Source organism: Anabrus simplex, chromosome 3 (assembly GCF_040414725.1).
Source record: "Anabrus simplex isolate iqAnaSimp1 chromosome 3, ASM4041472v1, whole genome shotgun sequence".
NCBI classification, from domain to species: domain Eukaryota; kingdom Metazoa; phylum Arthropoda; class Insecta; order Orthoptera; family Tettigoniidae; genus Anabrus; species Anabrus simplex.
Genome location: NC_090267.1, coordinates 48,317,040 through 48,338,499, shown reverse-complemented (window position 1 = coordinate 48,338,499; position 21,460 = coordinate 48,317,040). Strand labels below are relative to the sequence as shown.

The 21,460-nt window shown below is 43.5% G+C and overlaps 5 non-coding genes across 5 annotated transcripts; all 5 read right to left on the bottom strand.

Moving 5' to 3' along the window:
* Positions 1 to 3,526: 3,526 nt before the first annotated feature.
* On the bottom strand, positions 3,527 to 3,600 carry TRNAT-AGU (transfer RNA threonine (anticodon AGU)). Its single transcript has one exon. It is a non-coding gene; the product is annotated as a tRNA-Thr (tRNA).
* An 8,249-nt stretch (positions 3,601 to 11,849) lies between these two features.
* On the bottom strand, positions 11,850 to 11,925 carry TRNAT-AGU (transfer RNA threonine (anticodon AGU)). The gene has a single exon. It is a non-coding gene; the product is annotated as a tRNA-Thr (tRNA).
* Positions 11,926 to 14,803: 2,878 nt separating this feature from the next.
* Positions 14,804 to 14,875, bottom strand: TRNAA-CGC (transfer RNA alanine (anticodon CGC)). The gene has a single exon. It is a non-coding gene; the product is annotated as a tRNA-Ala (tRNA).
* Positions 14,876 to 17,229: 2,354 nt separating this feature from the next.
* TRNAT-AGU (transfer RNA threonine (anticodon AGU)) lies at positions 17,230 to 17,303 on the bottom strand. Its single transcript has one exon. It is a non-coding gene; the product is annotated as a tRNA-Thr (tRNA).
* Positions 17,304 to 18,680: 1,377 nt separating this feature from the next.
* Positions 18,681 to 18,754, bottom strand: TRNAT-AGU (transfer RNA threonine (anticodon AGU)). The gene has a single exon. It is a non-coding gene; the product is annotated as a tRNA-Thr (tRNA).
* Positions 18,755 to 21,460: the final 2,706 nt, after the last annotated feature.

The following is a 21,460-nucleotide window of genomic DNA, read 5'->3' as shown; positions in this document are numbered from 1 at the left end:
TCTACCACACACTTTTATGAACAATAACGTGACCTCGAGAAGCATCTATATGTTTCTGCAGCGTAGCCAATATGTAGCTCCCAGGATTCAGCAGTCTATTTTGGTCTGCAACTGGAATCGCATCTGGAGAAATATTACGCATCGGGTTCTTCCTCTTGAACTTCAAGCAAAGTGGTATATAGTTGTTCATGATATTGTGCCGACAAATAGTAAACTATATAATATTCGTATGGCGGAAAGTTCACTATGTACCGTGTGTCGCAGAGGAGAAGACACTCTTCTCCACCGTCTGCATGATTGTGCCCGTGTTACGCAAGCTTGGCGATATGTGACGTACATCATCAAACGGACTGCTCGATCCCAACATTTTGAAGTACCACCGGAATGGCTTGTCCGCCCCACCTTTGGGACAACTTCAGCTCATTTTACATCTGTGCTCGTGTTAGTGCTTGCAGTGTACGTGCATACAGTATTAAAAACTCCTGGAACTCGGAACTCTCGACACAATAGTTTGTGTCCAGATATTCAAGATGGTATTGGTCAAGTGTTATCGTCACCAAAAGCTAAATATGTGGGGGAATATAGTCCGTTATTGTACTCAATCATGGAAGACTTCTCTACTGAAAACAACATGAATAATTAAGTAACTTATTTATTTTTAATGTCTTTTGTAATTCTACGCAACTTGTGCTACTGTTTCAGCTCGGTAAAGCCAAAAAGAGTGTGTTGCTATTATATTTTATTATTTGTCTTTCTTTTCATCCTAACGCTTACATAATAATGCTTTCTACCAAACTTCAATAGTGCCAAGTTACCAAAGTAAAAAGAGACCTTTTACTTTTTTTTACTCTCTATATTTCTACTAAGACATTGTTTGTTAAATTTGTACTGTCATCTATGTCATTATTGGTGTTGTATTCTGTATGTGTACCAACTGCGCCGAAGGATTAGGCACAAGAACTATTCTTTTTTTTACCCAAGACCAGGTCGTTCATGGTCATCACTTAATGTCATAGCAATGTAAGAATGTTCCAGAACTGCCAAGTGGTAGTGGAAGTGGAACGGACTTACTGTAGACCAGGAGACATGTAAACCTACCAACTGTAAAACTTGTAAGCATGTATTTGTATCAATAAAAAGTTGTTAAAAAAATGGTGAATTCCACAAGTGATTCATCACTCGTCCCATCCCTCCACAAGGCCCCTGTTCAGCATAGCAGGTGAGGCCGCCTGGGCGAGGTACTGGTCATTCTCCCCAGTTGTATCCCCGACCCAAAGTCTGAAACTCCAGGACACTGTCCTTGAGGCGGTAGAAGTGGGATCCCTCGCCGAGTCCGAGGGAAAAGCCAACCCTGGAGGGTAAACAGATTAAGAAGAAGAAGAAGATTCATCACTCTGGGGAGATTTAATGAGCAGATAGTGTTGACTGATGATGAAGTACCAAAACTATACTTTCATTCGTTCAATGAAAGCGGACCTCCGATTGGGCGAAGTGTCTATAGAGGTTCTGAACGTTATCTACAAATTCATTGTGCACAAGATGCTTGTCAGTGGCGTATGCTGCGATCAAGACCTGGGCTACCACTAGACTTAGGTTACTCCTTTTCGATAGTTGGTTTAAGTGTTTTGAGCCACCGGAGTAGCTCGCTGTGTTGTCGATGCTGTTTCAAAAGTTACTGCTAATACTCAACACCTCATCAGCGGAAATGGTAGCTTCGGGTTTAACAAATTAACTCCGGCTTTATGGCTAAATGGATAGAATGTCTGCCTTTGGTCCAATATCCCGTTACAGGTCTCGGAATCAACATCCTCATACACTTCAGTCCTCTCGCTTCGGAACTGGGTGTTTATGACGTCTTCACGATTCAATTCATCTTCATTGGTTCACCACCAAGCCTCTCCATAGGCTATGCGCCACATTATTATTATTATTATTATTATTATTATTATTATTATTATTATTATTATTATTATTATTATTATTATGTTGTCCGCTTCTGTGGTAAAGTGGTTAGTGTGATTAGCTGCCACCCCCGATGGCCCGGTTTCGATTTCCGTCTCTGCCACGAAAATTTGAAAAGTGGTTCGAGGGCTGGAACCGAGACCACTCAGCCTCGGGAGAACAACTGAGTAGAGGTGGGTTCGATTCACTCCTCAGCCATCCATTCTGAAAGTGGTATTCCGTGGTTTCCCATTTCTTCTCCAGGCAAATGCCTTGATGGTACCTAACTGAAGACCACGGCTGAATATTTAAAGGCCTTTGATATCAAAGAAAAATATAAGTCCTTGCTATATACATTATTTCTCTTGACTATAGAAAATGATTCAGAGATGCTCATCATTTAAGATAAATTATTAAATTAAAATCACGTTTCTTACTCTTTCTTTGCTTATACACAACATAATTCGGGAGGAGAAGTGAGAAACCACGGAAAACCACGCAATACCACTTTGTGGATGGCTGAGGTGGGAATCGAACCCATTTTTTTCTCAGTAACATCCCCACGATGAGCCGACCCCATTCCAGCCCTCGTACCACTTTACAATTTTCCTGGCAGAGCAAAGCAAAATAAAGTTATCTCGGTACAGGCCATGAAGGCCCTCCTGTTTACTAGACAGGCGCTTTAACCATCTAAGCCACGGCGCCAGTTAGATGCGTTAGTCTGGTGTGTCACGCAATGTCATCCTCAGCCATCCTGGAAGTGGTTTCCCGTGGTTTCTCACTTCTCCTCCAAGCAAATGCCGGGATGGTACCTAACTTAAGACCACGGCCGCTTCATTCCCTCTTCCTTGTCTATCCCTGCAAATCTTCCCATCCCCCACCAAGGCCCCTGTTTAGCATAGCAGGTGAGGCCACCTGGGCGAGGTACTGGTCCTTCTCCCCAGTTGTATCACCCGACCCGATGTCTGAAGCTCCAGGATACTGCCCTTGAGGCGGTAGAAGTGGGATCCCTCGCTAAATCCGTGGGGAAAGCCAATCCTGGACGATAAACAGATTAAGAAAGAAAGAAAGAAAGAAAGACAACTCTAGGAGTTACGATTTGAGGCCAGGACTCTCGGTATGCGACTGGGCGGTCTTCCACTGGGCTACATTCCCTCTTACATTAACGTACTTCAATTATATATTAATAGGAAATGTATCTTAAATTTACACGTACTTGAATATCAGGTTAGCGCAAGGGCTGAAATCCTGTTGAAATGCAAACTATAGTACTCGGGTGATTAATCACTCTGTCGGATAGCGATGATGAAGTATCAAAACGACGCTTTCAAGCATTCAATTTCTCAACGTTATCTACGACTTTATCGTGAACACGATGCTTCTAGAGACACTGTTTCTATTTTATTTGTTTGTGTTCGACACAATCTGACAACAAGTGTCTTTTCAGGACCTACAGACTAGTGGCAGAATTGGCGAATTAACGTTCGGCTGTCTATTTACAGTTGGTCGGAGTGAACTACTACCATTCGTGCAGTGTACTTTAACTAAAGTGAAACTGGATATTAACGTTAAAACGAACCCGCAGAGGCACCGGAGGGATTCGAACCCTCGATCTCCTGTTTACTAGACAGGCGCTTTAACCATCTAAGCCACGGCGCCAGTTAGTTTTGTCAGTCTGGTGTGTCACGGGATGTCCGACTGAATGTGGTGATCGTCGCTGTAAGTTGGGTCTTTATTAAATCACATCGCACACAACGGACGGAACGGAGCGTACGATGTTAATAAATGGAGGTCGTCATCAGCTCGCAGCATTCAAGCCAACCATCGTCCCGTGGTAGTCTCATCCGACGGATTTCAATGAAATACGATAGAATGGTCAATTAAAACTAAATAATAACGGACGTATCCGCCGCTGTGGTGTAGTGTTTAGTGTGATTAGCTGCCATCCGGAAGCCCTGGTTCGGTTCCCCGGCTCTGTCAGGAAATTAGAAATGTGTACAAGGACTGGAACGGTGTCCACTCAGCCTCGGGAGGTCAACTGAGTAGAGCGGGTCCGATTCACACTTCAACCATCCTCCACGGTTTGCCAGTTCAGTGTTTTATAAAAAAATTGGTGGAGGAGCTGGGATTTGAACCGGGACTTTCCGCATGCTAAGCGGACGCTCTGCCACTGAGCTACACCCCCGACAGTCGAAAGCACTTGTTGGGTGGTACTCAAGCATACACTCACAATCTTTGATCTCTACGAAAATGGAAGGTAGAAGAAGGGCTGAAATACACACTGGAGTACTCACTTTGGACCGCCTCAGTGGTGTAATGGTTAGTATTATTAGCTGCCATCCCCGGAGGCCCGCGTTCAATTCCCAGCTCTGTCACGAAATTTGAAAAGTGGTACTGTGGCTGGAACGGGGTCCACTCAACCTCCGGAGATCAAATGCGTAGATGTGAGTTCGATTCCCACCTCAGCTATGCTGGAAGTGGTTTTCCGGGGGTTTTCCACTTCTCCTCCCGGGAAATGCCGGGATGATACACAACGAAAGGCCACGGCCGCTTCCTTCCCCCTTCCTTGTCTATCCCTTCCAATCTTCCCATCCCCCACTAAGGCCCCTGTTCAGCATAGCAAGTGTGTCTCTAGTCTAGTCAGCGCTTAGCTTAAAAGATGGTGATCATCACCTTTAACTCAGATATTCCCGGACGGTTCCCACTAGCAAAAGGACCTTAGGCTTGTAGCTGAAAGTACCCGCCTAGTAAACCGAAGATAGAGGGTTCGAATCCCTCCGAGATAAGCCTATTCCGTTTTGGTCTTAATCTCCAATTTCACTCCAGTTCGGACAAAAATATTTGAAAAACAATAATATCGTCCAACCTAAATAGACGGTGTTTTTAGAACAAACTTCGGATAGAGCTATCTTTGTACAAATAAATGTACACCAAGTCTGTCATTAGTGCACAAATCCTCTCTGGATACCTATAGTATCGTAGAACCGAATACGAACAACGAAAGGATACCTACACTACCATCTTTCAACATACGATGGATACAATGAAAACTTCGCTACAACCATTCTCACCGAGTAAATGAAAACATATTCTTGGTATTTCAGCATTAATATCCATTCGTCTTAAAACGTATCCACAAAGTAAGTACTTCTTCCTTTCTTAATCTGTTTACCCACCAGCGTTGGGTTTTCCCTCGGACTCAGCGAGAGATCCTACCTCCAGCGCCTCAAGGGCGGTGTCGTGGATTGTGAGATTTTAGGTCGGGGGATACAACGGCGAAAGGGGACCAGTACCTCGCCCAGGCGGTCTCACTTGCTGTGTTGAACAAGGGCCTTGTGATGGGATGGGAAGATTCGAAGGGATAGACAAGGCCTTAAATTATGCACTATGCCGGCATTTGCCTGGAGGTGAAGTGGGAAACCATGGAAAACCACCACGAAGATGCCTGAAGTAGGAACCGAACCCCTCTGCTCAGTTGACCTCCCAAGACCGAGTAGACCCCATTCCAGACCTCGTACTGCGCCCTCCTGGCCTTATTCCGCATAGAGCCCCACTGTTGGGTGACAAATATGCACCCTCGACGCGGCGCTGCCCCATAGATTAGCACTGGGAGCACTCTACACCCAGCGTCTTGACGGGTTCTTTTATTGTTGTGGGGCTATTTCAGGATCACAGGACTTTGTATGTGCCTCAGCTAGCTAATATGTTCTGGTAAATAAAAATCGCATCAAGGGTGGAATATTGGATTCGGGATCCTATCGGGCGGCTTATTTTCAAATTACTATATTAATGTTTTTAAGCCAATCGCTATTGTGTTTTCATCACCTATTTTCATAATTTATGACATGCTTATAATAATCGAGACCCTGTCTTGAATTAAAATTGGTTATACCAAATATGATCTTGGATTTTGAATTAATTTCATAAGTAAGACCATAAATATCCATTTTATAATGAAAAGATGGAGATATTCTGGATCGGATTATATTTATTAATTTAAATAATCCTACTAGTTAAGACGAAACCAAAGTATAACCCAAATTAAAAATATTACCGAAGAACAAATTGGTAATGACATAAAATAGCTGTCGTAATTGAATTAATTTATACCCGATTCGACACAATGCAGTGATTTCAAATTGATCATTCCTCATTTATAATGGCTATTTGAAATTCCGAACCTAAATCTATATTTATTCAATAACGTGCCTAAACCTGAAAAATTACGATAATGACTGTGTTCTTTCTTTTACTCCACAAGTTTAGGTATTCTTATTCCTTCATTTTTGATTTGATGTCAGACTTTCAATAGGAGAATTTCGTTCATGTCAAATTCAGCTGATAATAAGTCTTTTTATATGTGATGCCTAACCTAATTAAAATAAATAATCATCACCACCTTAACTAACTCGTACGTCCTGATGAGGTTCGCCTCAACGCGACAATAATTACACGTCCACCCTCGCGCATACCTTCGAGGATCATGTTGCCTTAATGCTAATGCATAAAATAAATAATCAAAGATAATATACATAAAGACAAGAATATATACACTTAAATGTTAATAAAACCACATACGACATCTCTACTACATCTACTAAACTACCATGTCCATGAAGTAAACATCTAACTTATTAATATCACATCATATATCCTCGAAGCAGTACGCGTGGTAAGCTTCATGCACGCCTCGATCACGTCGCCGTCATACCGACTAAAAACCCTAATGATTGACGTAGATTTTGAATATGACATCCGAAACGTAACGATAATCGATAGGACAAGTGTGGCCGACATCTGATTGCAATTAATAATTATCCGTCTTACCATCATAGCCTACACTTACATAACAACATTACGATCCCAGCATTCACTCATGTAAGAGCATTATAACCTTAACATCATCTTATACTAGGGCATTACAATTTCAGCATTCGCTTATATACAAGTGATACACCTCCTTTTGCTTTATCTAACTTCACACTGGCATAAAGCAATTAAATAATACGTTCCATGTGGCGATATCAAGATAAACCTTCATTGTCACCTCCCATCTTATTAAATAATCCACACAACACAACACTTTTCATTATTTCAACCACTAAATTATATATGAGCTAACCCACACATCGATGGCACATCACGATATCATCCCCACGTTTTATTATTCATCATCATAGTAACTATTACCACCACATGCACTTAATACACTTGAATTATTCATCAACACAATGACCACCATCACCGCCGGTACTTAATATATCTGACACTCACACCATTATTATTATTATTATTATTATTATTATTATTATTATTATTATTATTATTATTATTATTATTATTATTATTATCTCACGTTGATTCATACCAGTGTCATTACTCACAACATTACTACATTTGTATCACTTACCTGCAATACCAAGGTTAGCTTCGCGATAAATATGCTGATTCTATGTTGATGTTGTTACATATGTATACATAGGCTCACGTTTTCCAGTAATTACGGCACTATAATATAATATAAGCGATATCGAAGTCATCCACTAACATAACCGTTCATTCTCTCGCATGGTATCGTATCATTTCGAATGCCGAGTCGCCTAACGCGTATAAGAATTCCTATATTCCAAATAACATAATATCATGCCGCTCGAGATGTAATTACTATTACGTTTTGGCGAACTACTTCAGGACATGTACTACATATACACTACTACCTACATTAAATGAATTAGTAACTAAAATAAAATACAGATGAATGTTGCATCAAATAAAATGCACACAATAGAAAGACATCATTATAATGGAAAGCAGTTACTGACTTGAATAGCCAGGGTTATATGAATCACTGGCTTAAGTTATCCATCCCGGTAACCACTCCACCGTTTCAGCTGGACCTACTTGTACATAATTTAGCACTCCATATTCTCCTTTGATTTAGTACTTCCTTTTAGACTCATGCAGATTACACAATCTCTATTATATATCGTATTGCTCCTTCTGTAATGGCTTGGCCTTTATACAATCATAAGCGTATCACCGTTATTTTAGGCCGGGTGCATTTGCTTAACTGCATATATATATTCCCTATTAATTTCCTTTGCATACAATTTCTAATTTTTACGTATCATTTCCATACTACCATCACATTGACAATAACAATTAACAAGAATACTTTTAACGCTTTACACAAGTCATAGAATAACAAAATTAGCTACTAGATATGGAACTCTATCTTAGGTGTTTACTTACATCTACTGACATCTAGATGTCGCTACCGTTCTTATTAACAAATATCGATATTTTATACTCCGTAACATTACCCTATGTTTTTTTTTAAAGTTAAAAACTTCATTATTGTTCCGTATTGAATAGAGAAATAAGATGTACCTTTTGCTCTTCGGCCGGAGAAACAAATGCCTACAAGACCTGCCTAGCAACGACTTTACATAAGCGAATATTTGACCTGCTTATGAACTTCAGCTATATTTGTTTTCGGCGCAAGATAGTGATGTTCTGTTTACTCTCTTGACTATGATTATTGTGTTTTGAACATTTACTGAATTGCTACGTTATGATACAATGTTAATTTTTTGCCTGTATTCAATGTGCTAATTGTTTTAAGATCTTCGCAAATTGGCTGATGATGACACTTAAAATGTGTTGAAACCGGTCCCATTAAACAGGTTGTAACTACTTTTTACCATCTTATTACGGAGTATTGAAAGGTGGATCCTAACCTATAATATTGTACATCTTATTACCCTATGTGTTCAATCTTTGGTTTCGTCTTGTTTTCATACATTCTACATTTTACATTTGACTTAATTCTAACAGTATTTACACATATATACACGTTTTCTCCGCTTAGAGATGAAAGTAAAGTCCTTTCTTCACAATCACTTCATTGCGTATTCGACATTTATAAACCAGTCCTCGCCTAAACTGCTTCGGCGCCATGTTTCTGGACCTCGTGCTAGTTGGTTTTGTTCGCGCTGTAGCATATGTCACACATGAAAACGGCACATTGACCCCCGCGGCCACCGAATAAAAATTATGTAAGTAATTTTTATTTTTGTTGGGTATCTTCCTGATGTGTCGTTTTCGTGTTCTTCAGTCCATCTTCTTTTGGCTTATCATATCAATCGTAGTGCGATCTCCTAGTTAGACTTCATCTTCCTCCTTGGTCTCACTGCTGTCCGACAAATCTGCATCAAATTCTATTTTCGGTGTTTCCTCGCATGGTTCCCCAGTTCGGCTCTCCTCTTCTTTCCAAGAGTAATATCGTTTGAGGTTACTTGCATTATACGTAGCTTCGTTGGCACCATCCAAACTTCTTATTCTGTAAGCGTTGTTGTTGTATGTTCTGGTAATAACGTACGGACCATCAAAGAGTAGTGCAAATTTTGCGTAGAATCCGATGGCTGTGTTTGAGCTTTTGGGTTTTCTCACTAACACCAGTTCTCCTTCTTGCAGTGGTAAGTGGAATTGACGATGCCGTACTCTCTTTGCTCGTCTCTCTGCTTGCTTTTTTAAGTTTTCGCCGACTTGACGAATGCGCTCCGTGGTCGTTAACCGGTCATCGTGCGGGTAACACAGTATCTCGTCCCATGGTCGACTTGGGTGTCTGTTGCAATGTATCACACTGGGAATACCGCCTGTGGATTCGTGCACTGTATTATTTACGCTGCTGAGAATTATGGGGATCACTTTCGCCCACTGCCAATGATGTCTTGGACAATAGATGCGACAAAACTTTGCAATCTCTCGCATTAGTCGTTCAGCTGGATTCGCTTGTGGATGTCTGATTGAATTGAATACGTGTCGTATCCCCATGTCATCCAATGCTTTCTGGAATTTTGCTGCCGTGAACTGCGGTCCGTGATCAGTTAGCAGGAATGTTGGTTTTCCTATGTTAACGATGATGTGCCTCTCCAGGCCTCGGATGATGGATTTGGTATTTGCTTTCCTAACGGGACACATGTCAATGAATTTGGAGAATACGTCCATGGCTACGATGATATATTTGTTTCCTTTGGTGGATTTTGGCAAAGGTCCGTACAGATCAACCGCCATTAATTCTAACGGTCCTTTTGGTAGTATTGGGATAGATGTCTGTTCCATCATAAATGAATTATGCTTTGCTTTTTGGCATGTATCGCAGGTTCTTAAAATCTTCCATATGTCATTCTTCATTTTATCCCATGTAAAGGTTTCGCGCATGGTCGCATGCACCTTTTCAACTCCTGCATGTCCGGTATGCCGATGTGTTAACCACACCATATCTTTATGATATTCCTTTGGCAATACTATTCTTGCTTTGGTGTGTTCTTGATCGATGTATCGACATAGGTATCCCTTTTCCATCGTGTACCGATCTAGTTCTTTGCTCGGCATTGGATTCCGTTGACATTCATCTCCAGAGCTTCGCTCCAGTCGATTGACAATCTCCCCAAGGTAAGGATCTCTTCTTTGTGCTATGCTCAATTCTTTGAGTTTATCCATAATATCCTTGTCTTTAGGATCGGTTCGGATTACGATTGGGTATCCGTAGATGGTTTTACGCCACTGCTGTAGTGCTTGTACTATCGACAGCATTTGTAATTCAGTGATGGTGTAGTTCACTTCGTGTGGTCGCAGTTTTCTGCTGTAGAATGACAAGTAGTCTCTTTTATTATTCTCAGCGTCCTTCTCTTGATATAGGATTGCTCCTATGCCCGTCAACGAAGCATCTGCCTGGATTATGAAGTCAAGTTTGAAGTTCGGGTATCCCAGTTTGATCGAGTTATTCAGCAGCTCCTTGACGTCCATGAAAACTGCTTCGCATTCGTCGTCCCATTTCCATTTTGTTATTCTTTTTAAGCAAGTCGTATAATGGTGTCATGACTTTTGCGTATCCCGGACAATGATCTGCGAAGAATTGACATATGCCAATGAATTGGCGCACGTGCTTTATAGTGATCACTTGATTGATCACTCTGTGGATAGCTTTAAAGACGAGGAGATAACGATGATGAAGTGTCAAAACGGTGCTTTTATTCATTACATGAAAACGAACGTCCCATTGGGCGAAATGTCTACAAAAGTTCTCAGCGTTATCTAGAAATTTATCGTGCACAAGATGCTTGTAGAGACATAGGTTTTTTTATTCCGGCACAAAGCGACTACAAGTATTTGGGGAGGATCTACAGACTAGTGGCAGACTTGCCGTAATACCGGTACGCTTAGCTTTCTTCTTCTTAATCTATTTACCCTCCAGGGTCGGTATTTCCCTCAAACTCAGCGAGGGATCCCACTTCTACCGCCTCATAGGGCAGTGTCCTGGAGCGTAAGATATTTGGTCGGGGATAAAACTGGGGAGGAGGACCAGTACATCACCCAGGCTGCCCCAACTGCTATGCTGAACAGGGGCCTTGTAGGGGGATGGGAACAAGCGGCCGTGGCCTTGAGTTAGGTACCATCCCGGAATTTGCATGGATGAGAAGTGGGAAACCACGGAAAACCACTTCCAGGATGGCTGAGGTGGGAATCGAACCCACCTCTAGACAATTGACCACCCGAGACTGAGTGGACCCATTACAGCGCTCGTACCACTTTTCAAATTTCGTGGCAGAGCAGCGAATCGAACCCGGCCCCCGGGGGGGGGGGGGTGGCAGCTAATTACACTGACCACTATACCACAGAGGCGGACTACGGTTAGCCTACTCGTAATTTCAGCGGAAACATTCATAGTTTCCTCTACAACATTCAGTCTGTTCTTGCCGGAGTGGACTCCTACCATTCGCATACTGTAGTTCAAACTAAAGTGAAACTGGGGCCGATGACCTAGATGTTAGGCCCCTTTAAACAAGAAGCATCATCATCACCATCGAAGTGAAATTTGAGATTAAAGTTAAAAATATACCCGAAGATGCACCGGAGGGATTCGAACCCTCGATCTCCTGTTTACTAGACAGGCGCTTTAACCTACTAAACCATGGCGCCGGCCGATTGTCATTTTTCTTGTGTCACGTGATGTCCGACTGAATGTGGTGACAGTGGCTTTAAGTTAAGTGTTCTCTAAATCACTTCTTACACAACGGACGGAAGTGAGTGATCGAAGTAAATAGGTGGAGATCGTCATCAGCTCGCATCATTCAAGCCAAGCATCGGCCCGTGCTAGTCTCATCAGACGGATTTCAATGAAATTTCATATAATGATCAATTAGGCTAAAACTTAATCTTCTTCTTCTTTATCTGTTTACCCTCCAGGGTCGGTTTTTCCCTCGGATTCAGCGAGGGATTCCACCTGTACCGCCTCAAGGGCAGTGGCAGTGTCCTGGATCTTCAGACTAAGTGTCGGAGGATACAACTGGAGAGGATAACCAGTACCTCGCCCAGGCGGCCTCACCTGCTATGCTGAACAGGGGCCTCGCGATGTGATAGGAGTATTGGAAGGGGCAGGCAAGGAAGAGGGAAGGAAGCGGCCGTGGCCTTAAGTTAGGTACCATCCCGGCATTTGCCTAGAGGAGAAGTGGGAAACCACGGAAAACCACTTCCAGGATGGCTGAGATGGGAATCGAACCCACCTCTACTCAGTTGACCTCCCGAGGCTGAGTGGACCCCGTTCCATCTCTCGTACCACTTTTCAATTTTTGTGGCAGAGCCGAGAATTGAACCCGTGCCGCCGGTGGTGGCAGCTAATCACACTAACCACTACACCACAGAGGCGGACTAAAACTTAATAATGGACTTAATTGCCGCTGTGTCATAGTGGATAGAGTGATCAGCTGCAACTCCTGAAGGCCGTGTTTCGATTCCCCGGCTCGGCCAGGAAATTTTGAGAAGTGGTACGAGGAGTGGAACTGGATACCCTCAGCCTCGGGGGGATTCAGTGAGTAGATTGGGTCCGATTGGCACTTCAGTCCTCCTACGAGGTTTCCCAGTTCATCAGTCAAATGGCGGGTTGGTACCTAATTTATTACCATAACTTAAAGCCGCGGCCGCTTCCTTCCCTCTGCATTGACTATCCTATTCAATCTCCCCCTCCCCAACAAGGCCCCTGTTCAGAACAGGGCCAATGCCGATGTACTTGTACTCCTGGCCAGTTGTATCCCTAACCAAATGTCGGCGGTAGAGGTTGGATCCTATGGGAGAAACACTCCTGGAGTAGGAGGGGAGGGGTGAACGGGTTGAATATAATAATAATAATAATAATAATAATAATAATAATAATAATAATAATAATAATAATAATAATAATAATAATAATAATGTTTGGTTTAATTGAAGACACGTTTTGGTCTAAGATGAGTATAGCCTGACTCGTCACGGAATTGACCAGATGGTACCGATCCTAGTTTTAATCTGGAGTCCAACTCGTTCACGCTGGCCTCGTGGTGTAGATGTAGCATATCATCTTTCACTAGGGTGCCCCTATTTCGGATCCTGATCAGAACAAGGATTTTTTAACCTCAATCTGTGAGCTAATTCGAGCCTTCGTGATTACTAGAGCCCGGATTTCCATGCAAATGCATGTTTTTCAGTAAGCTAGCTACACTTCTCAAACTTTGCAAATATTCGTTTTACGACTTAACAATTCCAAATAACCGTCCTTTTTCCGTGCATGTTGGCATGTTTTGGCCATTTTAGGCGAAAATTCATGCATAATGCATATTTGGAAGATTTTGGATTTAATAACGAATATTTGGACGTTTAATATTACATAATATGAATTTTATTCTGACTTTGACGCATATAAATTGTTAACATGCATGATAGTGCCATTTCTGAATGTTAGTGTGCAGACTTTGGGACAATTTTTTCACGTTATAGGCTATAGTATGTCTATTACTGATAGACGGAGAGAATGTATTCCTGGCATCCTATGTGACAATCAAAGTTACAGTAGTAGCCTACATACGGCAGAAGTCCTATAATCCAATTAACCAAACACTTTATTATCTGTTGCTTGAGTAAATAATGACGTATTTCGGAAGTCCCCACGTCGATGATCTAATTCTTAGGAATAAGGTGTCCCAGTTTTACAGTTGTACATTGCTATAAATTGAACCGTAAATTGTGCATTAATCATTGACGGCTCATTTTTCGTCTGTTAGACGAACAAAAGAAAACTTGTATCGCACTTGTGTGGTTACTGGGATAGTAGCTTACAAACTCTGGTTTTTCATTGAACCCTCTACCGTTGTTATCCTGGAATGTCCTACCCGGAACTCTCACTCGTCCGTCACACGTCTTTGCTATCGCAGCAGACAATCGTTACCAGTTATTGAGGACACTCAAATGTGTCTGCAATCATCGCATGGAGGAGTAGCTGCCGCAGCTAGAGATAAGTTGAACAAATTAATTAGTTCAAATCCTGATTCTGAATTCGTCAAGCTTATAGAAGACATATTGTGGTGAAAATGCAAAAGATGTACAATTTGACCTCATTTTGTCCAAATGTCTTCATTGAAGTATGCATCTATCACTTCCTGTGATGTAAAAACACTTTCTGTTCTTAAGATTGTGCTGACAGATAAACGGATGGGCTTAAATCAAGACAATTTGGAGAAATTAGGGTAGTTTCTGTACAATGTTTCAAAAGGAACTGAATTTTGATGGTGCATATTTTCCAGTTTATTGTGCATGTTTTGCCATATGATAGTGCATGAATGCATGCATTTTTTGAGATTTGATAGTGCATGGAAATCCGGGCTCTAGTGATTACACTTGAGGAGGTACCTGACTAGAAAGGTAAGAATAACTGCCGCGAGGATTCGGCTGCGGACACTACACCACAAGGGCGGACAGTTAGTTATAAATACTATTTGTTAACACAGTCATACACTACTGGTTTCACGTATAGTTTTCATAAAAGAAATGGAGGAGCTGGGATTTGAACCCAGGACTTTCCGCATGCGAAGCGGACGCTCTACCACTGAGCTACACCCCCTTGGCCGCTCACCTCTTAGTTGAAATGTATACCAATGAAATGAATTTTAAATTTCTACTTAAATGAGTGGGTTAGGAGACGGACTGAATGGTGAATTCCACAAGTGATTCATCACTGGGGAGATTTAATGAGCAGATAGTGTTGACTGATGATGAAGTACCAAAACTATACTTTCATTCGTTCAATGAAAGCGGACGTCCGATTGGGCGAAGTGTCTATAGAGGTTCTGAACGTTATCTACAAATTCATTGTGCACAAGATGCTCGTCAGTGGCGTATGCTGCGATCAAGACGTGGGCTACCACTAAACTTAGGTTACTCCTTTTCGATAGTTGGTTTAAGTGTTTTGAGCCACCGGAGTAGCTCGCTGTGTTGTCGATGCTGTTTCAAAAGTTACTGCCAATACTCAACACCTCATCAGCGGAAATGGTAGCTTCGGGTTTAACAAATTAACTCCGGCTTTATGGCTAAATGGATAGAATGTCTGCCTTTGGTCAAATATCCCGTTTCAGGTCTCGGAATCAACATCCTCATACACTTCATTCCTCTCGCTTCGGAACTGGGTGTTTATGACGTCTTCGCGATTCAATTCATCTTCATTGGTTCACCACCAAGCCTCTCCATAGGCTATTCACCACATTATTATTATTATTATTATTATTATTATTATTATTATTATTATTATTATTATTATTATTATTATTAATCGATACGGCCACCTGTGGGCCACGTTTACACAATCTTCCTTCTGTCACGCAGACTGATACCCTTCTCTTTACACTCTCGCCAAAGATTCTTGAGTCTTTGACTTCTACTTGCTCGTTCTTCCACCGAGATGTTCCGTGGCTTCGCATGTTGCTCTTCAGACGCATCCCTCAATCCCGCAACCTTCTTCCTAAATGATGTCCTTTCTTTTATATCCTCCTCCTTGATACCTATTTCTGCCAAGTCATTGTTCACGTGTGTAAGCCATCCCGGTTGTTTTTTCCACCTTTCCTGCAGAAGAAGTATCCTGTTGGTCAATCTCTCAGGGTTCATTCTTTTGATATGTCCATAAAACGTCAGTCTCCTTTTTCTCATCACAGTCGTGATTCTTTCTACTGTCTTGTAGAGCTCCAAATTCGATCTTAACCGGAATGTGTTTGGGTCACTCGTCGACTTTCTATTATTATTATTATTATTATTATTATTATTATTATTATTATTATTATTATTATTATTATTATTATTATTATTATTATTATTATTATTATTATTACGTTGTCCGCTTCTGTGGTAAAGTGGTTAGTGTGATTAGCTGCCACCCCCGGTGGCCCGGTTTCGATTTCCGTCTCTGCCACGAAAATTTGAAAAGTGGTACGAGGGCTGGAACGGGGTCCACTCAGCCTCGGGAGGTCAACTGAGTAGAGGTGGGTTCGATTCCCAACTCAGCCATCCTGGAAGTGGTTTTCCGTGGTTTCCCACTTCTCCTCCAGGCGAATGCCGGGATGGTACCTAACTTAAGGCCACGGCCGCTTCCTTCCCTCCTCCTTGTCTATCCCTTCCAATCTTCCCATCCCTTCACAAGGCCCCTGTTCAGCATAGCAGGTGAGGCCGCCCGGGCGAGGTACTGGTCATACTCCCCAGTTGTATCCCCCGACCAAGAGTCTGAAGCTCCAGGACACTGCCCTTGAGGCGGTAGAGGTGGGATCCCTCGCTAAGTCCGAGGGAAAAACCAAACCTGGAGGGTAAACAGATGATGATGATGATGATGATGATGAAAATCACGTTTCTTACTCTTTCTTTGCTTATACACAACATAATTCGGGAGAAGTGAGAAACCACGGAAAACCACGCAATACCACTTTGTGGATGGCTGAGGTGGGAATCGAACCCATTTTTTTCTCAGTAACATCCCCACGATAAGCCGACCCCATTCCAGCCCTCGTACCACTTTACAATTTTCCGGGCAGAGCAAAGCAAAATAAAGTTATCTCGGTACAGGCCATGAAGGCCCTTGAAGGGGTGGAAGGTAAAGGCTTCCATTATCCGTAACCTCGGCACTTGATGGTGTAGAGTGGTTATCACATCGCCCGGACGCCTTTGCCCCCAGGAATTATTCTGGTACTCATTTCTGTTTTAGGCTGAGTGAACCTCAGGATCATATGCACCTCTGAAAGTTGAAATCTCGTTTCTTAAATTTTTCGAAATCGAACCCTCGTACTTACGGGCGCACCGAGCACGCATTTACCGCCTCGGCCAGGCAGCCCAATTCCTCGCTGTCTATTTACAGTAGGTCGGAGTGGACTACTACCATTTGTACAATGTAGTTCAACTAAAATGAAACTGGATATTAACATTAAAACGTATCCACATAGGCACCGGAGGGATTCGAACCCTCGATCTCCTGTTTACTAGACAGGCGCTTTAACCATCTAAGCCACGGCGCCAGTTAGATGCGTTGGTCTGGTGTGTCACGCGATGTCATCCTCAGCCATCCTGGAAGTGGTTTCCCGTGGTTTCTCACTTCTCCTCCAAGCAAATGCCGGGATGGTACCTAACTTAAGACCACGGCCGCTTCCTTCCCTCTTCCTTGTCTATCCCTGCAAATCTTCCCATCCCCCACCAAGGCCCCTGTTTAGCATAGCAGGTGAGGCCACCTGGGCGAGGTACTGGTCCTTCTCCCCATTTGTCCCCCGACCCGATGTCTGAAGCTCCAGGACACTGCCCTTGAGGCGGTAGAGGTGGGATCCCTCGCTAAATCCGTGGGGAAAGTCAACCCTGGACAATAAACAGATTAAGAAAGAAAGAAAGAAAGACAACTCTAGGAGTTACGATTTGAGGCCAGGACTCTCGGTATGCGACTGGGCGGTCTTCCACTGGGCTACATTCCCTCTTCCATTAACGTACTTCAATTATATCATCATCATCATCATCTGTTTACCCTCCAGGTTCGGTTTTTCCCTCGGACTTAGCGAGGGATCCCACCTCTACCGCCTCAAGGGCAGTGTCCTGGAGCTTCAGACTCTTGGTCGGGGATACAACTGGGGAGTATGTATGGCCAGTACCTCGCCCAGGCGGCCTCACCTGCTGTGCTGAACAGGGGCCTTGTGGAGGGATGGGAAGATTGGAAGGGATAGGCAAGGAAGAGGGAAGGAAGCGGCCGTGGCCTTAAGTTAGGTACCATCCCGGCATTCGCCTGGAGGAGAAGTGGGAAACCACGGAAAACCACTTCCAGGATGGCTGAGGTGGGAATCCAACCCACCTCTACTCAGTTGACCTCCCGAGGCTGAGTGGACCCCGTTCCAGCCCTCGTACCACTTTTCAAATTTCGTGGCAGAGCCGGGAATCGAACCCGGGCCTCCGGGGGTGGCAGCTAATCACACTAACCACTACACCACAGAGGCGGACACTTCAATTATATATTAATAGGAAATGTATCTTAAATTTACACGTACTTGAATATCAGGTTAGCGCAAGAGCTGAAATCCTGTTGAAATGCAAACTATAGAACTCGGGTGATTAATCAGTCTGTCGGATAGCGATGATGAAGTATCAAAACGACGCTTTCAAGCATTCAATTTCTCAACGTTATCTACGACTTTATCGTGAACACGATGCTTCTAGAGACACTGTTTCTATTTTATTTGTTTGTGTTCGACACAATCTGACAACAAGTGTCTTTTCAGGACCTACAGACTAGTGGCAGAATTGGCGAATTAACGTTCGGCTGTCTATTTACAGTTGGTCGGAGTGAACTACTACCATTCGTGCAGTGTACTTTAACTAAAGTGAAACTGGATATTAACGTTAAAACGAACCCGCAGAGGCACCGGAGGGATTCGAACCCTCGATCTCCTGTTTACTAGACAGGCGCTTTAACCATCTAAGCCACGGCGCCAGTTAGTTTTGTCAGTCTGGTGTGTCACGGGATGTCCGACTGAATGTGGTGATCGTCGCTGTAAGTTGGGTCTTTATTAAATCACATCGCACACAACGGACGGAACGGAGCGTACGATGTTAATAAATGGAGGTCGTCATCAGCTCGCAGCATTCAAGCCAACCATCGTCCCGTGGTAGTCTCATCCGACGGATTTCAATGAAATACGATAGAATGGTCAATTAAAACTAAATAATAACGGACGTATCCGCCGCTGTGGTGTAGTGTTTAGTGTGATTAGCTGCCATCCGGAAGCCCTGGTTCGGTTCCCCGGCTCTGTCAGGAAATTAGAAATGTGTACAAGGACTGGAACGGTGTCCACTCAGCCTCGAGAGGTCAACTGAGTAGAGCGGGTCCGATTCACACTTCAACCATCCTCCACGGTTTGCCAGTTCAGTGTTTTATAAAAAAAATTGGTGGAGGAGCTGGGATTTGAACCGGGACTTTCCGCATGCTAAGCGGACGCTCTGCCACTGAGCTACACCCCCGACAGTTGAACGCACTTGTTGGGTGGTACTCAAGCATACACTCACAATCTTTGATCTCTACGAAAATGGAAGGTAGAAGAAGGGCTGAAATACACACTGGAGTACTCACTTTGGACCGCCTCAGTGGTGTAATGGTTAGTATTATTAGCTGCCATCCCCGGAGGCCCGCGTTCAATTCCCAGCTCTGTCACGAAATTTGAAAAGTGGTACTGTGGTTGGAACGGGGTCCACTCAACCTCCGAAGATCAAATGCGTAGATGTGAGTTCGATTCCCACCTCAGCTATGCTGGAAGTGGTTTTCCGGGGTTTTCCACTTCTCCTCCCGGGAAATGCCGGGATGATACACAACGAAAGGCCACGGCCGCTTCCTTCCCCCTCCTTGTCTATCCCTTCCAATCTTCCCATCCCCCACTAAGGCCCCTGTTCAGCATAGCAAGTGTGTCTCTAGTCTAGTCAGCGCTTAGCTTAAAAGATGGTGATCATCACCTTTAACTCAGATATTCCCGGACGGTTCCCACTAGCAAAAGGACCTTAGCCTAGTAGCTGAAAGTACCCGCCTAGTAAACCGAAGATAGAGGGTTCGAATCCCTCCGAGATTAGCCTATTCCGTTTTGGTCTTAATCTCCAATTTCACTCCAGTTCGGACAAAAATATTTGAAAAACAATAATTTCCTCCAACCTAAATAGACGGTGTTTTTAGAACAAACTTCGGATAGAGCTATCTTTGTACAAATAAATGTACACCAAGTCTGTCATTAGTGCACAAATCCTCTCCGGATACCCGTAGTATCGTAGAACCGAATACGAACAATGAACGGATACCTACACTACCATCTTTCAACATACGATGGATACAATGAAAACTTCGCTACAACCATTCTCACCGAGTAAATGAAAACATATTCTTGGTATTTCAGCATTAATATCCATTCGTCTTAAAACGTATCCACAAAGTAAGTACTTCTTCCTTTCTTAATCTGTTTACCCACCAGCGTTGGGTTTTCCCTCGGACTCAGCGAGAGATCCTACCTCCAGCGCCTCAAGGGCGGTGTCGTGGGTTGTGAGATTTTAGGTCGGGGGATACAACGGCGAAAGGGGACCAGTACCTCGCCCAGGCGGTCTCACTTGCTGTGTTGAACAAGGGCCTTGTGATGGGATGGGAAGATTCGAAGGGATAGACAAGGCCTTAAATTATGCACTATGCCGGCATTTGCCTGGAGGTGAAGTGGGAAACCATGGAAAACCACTAAGAGGATGTCTGAGGTAGGAACCGAACCCCTCTGCTCAGTTGACCTCCCAAGAACGAGTAGACCCCATTCCAGACCTCGTACCACTTTTCAAATTTCGTTGCAGTGCCGGAATCGAACCCAGGCCTCTGCGGTGTGCAGCTAATCACACTTACCACTACACCACAGAGGAGGATATATATTTCGTAATCTAATATTTCCTGCATCACCCGTCTTCGTTCGACTGCACTCCATTAGTTTTGTTTTGGATTTGAATTTTGCATCTTGCACTCCTTCTCCAAGACTGTGTCGATACCATTCAACAATTGCTCCATATCTTCTGCAGACTCAGGTAAATTACCATATCATCGGCAAATCTCTTCTTCTTATTATTCTTTACCTGTTTACCCTCCAGGGTAGGTTTTTCCCTCGGACTCAGCGAGGGATTCCACCTCTAGCATTTCAAGGGCAGTGTCCTGGAGCTTCAGACTTTGGGTCGGGATACAACTGGGGAGGACGACCAGTACGTCGCCCAGGTGGCCTCACCTGCTACGCTGAACAGGGGCCTTGCGGGGGGATGTGAAGATTGGAAGGGATAGACAAGGAAGAGGGAAGGAAGCGGTCGTGGCCTTAAGTCAGGTACCATCCCGACGTTTGCCGGGCGGAGAAGTGGGAAGCCACGGAAAACCACGCAATACCAGTTCGTGAATGGCTGAGGTGTGATTCGAACCCATTTCTACTCAGTAACATGCCCAGGATGAGTTGACCCCGTTCCAGTCCTCGTACATCTTTTCAACTTTCCCGGCAGAGCAAAGCAAAAGAAAGTTATCTCCATACAGGCCATGAAGGCCCTTGATGGGGTGGAAGGTAAAGGCTTCCACTATCCGTAACCTCGGCACTTCATGGTGTAGAGTAGTTATCTCTTTTTCGGCGTATCTGTGGAACGCAGAGGT